Genomic DNA, 3,564 nt, shown 5'->3' on the forward strand with positions numbered 1-3,564 from the left:
ATAAATAATGCATAGTGTTTTCCAATATTGCCAACCACAACGGTTTCCTTTGCTAAATAGTTTATTCTGAGCACTGGGTACATTTTTGCCTGCAAACTGATTCTTCTGTTTGAAACATTAAGTGTATTTCATAAGCTCAATCAATGCAGAATCCATTAAGTTTTCTGGCTGGTTCACTATTGGTTTATCTTCAAAAGAAAATTAATGAGAAAATTCTAATGTTAAGTTCATTTGTTGTACAATGGTTCAATTGAACTTCAAAAACTATGTTAACATTGCAAAGGGAAGCACTTTTTGGCATCTGCTGATTTCAGGATCTTTAAATTCTTTCAGTTTAGATTTTTTAAAATGTGTTTGTGTAGGGGAGGTAATAAAAAAAAAAGAAATCAATAGGAAAAAATAATTCCGTAATGCAGAACAATTTACTAGCAAGCACTAAATGGCTGTGTCCTACGTGAGTCATTCTTTCAGTGAGATAATGGCACTCTCACAACTGAAGGCACCCTGGTGGGTTAGAAAGCGAATATTTGCATGGCCACTGTTCATCTTGCACTGTTTTGTGGGTAAATAGAGGAGCATAGTTGCCAGGAATGAGGATCTGGTACCTTCCAAGAGCATTCACGGATATGCACGCAAATAGAAATGGATTGCATTGCCCAGGACCAGATATTTTGAGGACAAGAGTAGGAAGAAGAATGTGTGAGGGCTCACACAACACACTTGACTCCTGATTCATATCACCCCTGCTACTCAATGACTCTGCCTTTCCTAAATAGATATTCTTCATTGTGGCAGATGGGATGGTGACTGAGTGAGGTGAATACATTTCTCCTTTAGATTAGATTAACACCCTTTAACACAGTCCATTTTATTTATGACTTAAATCACAGTTGGACCTACTGTAGGTCCTCAGAGGTGAAAGGCTAATGCATCAAACTGCCATGCCACTATCGTGTATCATAACCTCATCCTCCTTTTATAATCACTCATGATAAATCCTACATGGCAGAGAAGTGATTTTTTGCTAAACTGACGTACGTTCAAATAAGCAAATACCATTCTTCAAGTGTCAGCAATCTCAAAGCCAAGCTGGGTACCTAAGAAAAAAATATGTTGAGGAATAATTTTCTTCTAGGAGCTCAGAAGCAGCATTTAAGTGGCCAAGAATTGGGTGTGGCAGCCTTTACCAGGGATGCAGAGTGAGTAAGGCTTTGTTTAGAAAAATAAGCGACAACTTTCCCCAGCAGAAATTTATTCTTCTATTTATATTTAAAGCACCCATCCATTGCCTTGGGTGATTTCACAGCAGTTAAAATATATAACAGCACAAAAAAATAATCAGTGCCAATAATAAAATAAAACTTCATCCAATATTTATCAACCAACTCTTACTAACTTCAACTCTCAGCACAAAGGTCAAATTCTGCTTCCATTTGCTCCCCCCTCCCCATGTAAATTCAAATTATAACTCTATTAGAGTCACTCCAGATTTATACTTTCATAACTGGGAGCAAAATTTGTGTCTAAGACTGTATCTAAGGACACATCCAAATTCGTACACACACACACACACACACAGAGTATAATGCTATAAATTTGTTCGGATATAGAAACATCCTGCTAGTTTGTTTTACTGCTGTTGTTTTAGGATAAGTGTAACTAGGGAGGATGGTATAGTTTTGAAATACAAAACCAAATCATAAGGAGATCCAGAAAGATTTAAACAGAGATTGGTACCACACTAAAAAAAACGTTTGACAGACCAGAAATAAAACACTGGCATACTGTACAATACCTGTCTCTCAATTATGTAGCTGTAGCAGCATACACTGGAAGTGAGAGGTAGTTATTATTACTGGCATGTACTGTGGTTAAGGAAAAACACTGCAGTTGATGCAAGATTGGACTAAGTCACTGTAGCATTACTGTGACATATTGCGATACATTCTTGGAGGCCCAGAATTTTATGCTTCACATTTCCTCTGTTATCTGAAACAATGATCCCAACTATTTGTATCTTCTCAGTTAGTATATGATCTTTTTCTGTTTTATAGAAAAGTAATGTACTAGAAGACATTTGTCCTGTATGTCACTGCATGAGCAGCTGGATTTGTCAAATTATGGGCCTCTGATCTCCACACTTCAGTCGACAAAATGCAACATTTTTCAATCACTGTGTGAAAATCGCTAAAGATAAATGCGCCTTTAAACACAAGATCTGTCAATTGATCTGCTTAAAAACTCTTCAAAGTTTTACTGTATGTCAGAAAGGCTGGAGGGTCCTAGCCTAACTGTGAACTTGATCCAAAGTCCATGTAAATCAATTGAAGTCTTTCTGTTGACATCTATGGGCTGTGGATCAGGCCCTGTGAGAATGAACTCTGGCATAAATTACAATTTAGGTATGAGCTGGTCAGAAAATAAGGTGCAAAATAAGTGTAGCTTCCACTGATTTTGCTTTATGTGGTTGAGCAAAATGAGCGCAATTTACACAGATTTGGTATTTTGTGAGGACCAAATTTAGCAACTCCCACTGAAATCCATTCTAAACCTACACGGAGATTGTACGCTAGATGTGATAGACAGTTATGCCTTACTTACGCAGGGTCTGAATTTGGATTCAGAAGTATTGGGGATGACGCTGCATAAGTGCCCAAGTGAGTATGGGTACACATCATGAAGGTCTTTATCTTACATTCACATAGAATCATAGAAAATAAGGGTGGCAAGGGACCTCAGGAGGTCATCTAGTCCAACCCCCTGCTCAAAGCAGGACCAATCCCCAACTAAATCACCCCAGCCAGGGCTTTGTCAAGCCTGACCTTAAAAACCTCTAAGGAAGGAGATTCCACCACCCTCCTAATGAAAAAGTTTTTCCCAATATCTAACATAAACGTCCCCTGCTGCAACTTGAGACCATTACTCCTTGTTCTGTCATCTGCTACCACTGAGAACAGTCTAAATCCATCCTTTTTGAAACCCCCTTTCAGGTATGTAGATGAGCGGATTCACCCCTGCGGTGTCTTCCTGGGAATTAGCTCGTTTCAGCTCTGGAGCGCCCTCTGCGGGCTGGTGATCCGCCTGTCCTCTGGCCTCAACTCTTGGGGCACTCCACTTGATACCAGCTGTCAACTAGACATGGAGCCATTGATCACTACCCATTGAGCCTGATGATTGTTAGATGCTGCCTTGGAAAGTAAATTACACTTGTTTTGTGTGGCCACTGAACACTGTATTAGTGCAATTTACACAACTCTTTCACTGATACTTGATGTGTAATTTACAGCACCATTTACTTTAGCACTAAATTTGCCCTAAACACTAACATGTGAGTTGCAGCCTAAAATTGGGGCCTTACATGTCAATAGTGTCTATTTATCCTGGCAGGAAAAAAATGGTCAATCGAATCTAACCATTGCAATAGTCAAAATATAGCATTAGGCAAACAATGTTTCAACAGTAGGTAGAGATTTTCCTTTTCCCCAAAGAAACAAACATACATATCAAGGAAGAGGTTGGAGGAAAATGGTGAAAAAAGAAAAGAAAAGAAAAACATTTGCTAAA

Source organism: Gopherus evgoodei, chromosome 1, assembly GCF_007399415.2.
Source record: "Gopherus evgoodei ecotype Sinaloan lineage chromosome 1, rGopEvg1_v1.p, whole genome shotgun sequence".
NCBI classification, from domain to species: domain Eukaryota; kingdom Metazoa; phylum Chordata; order Testudines; family Testudinidae; genus Gopherus; species Gopherus evgoodei.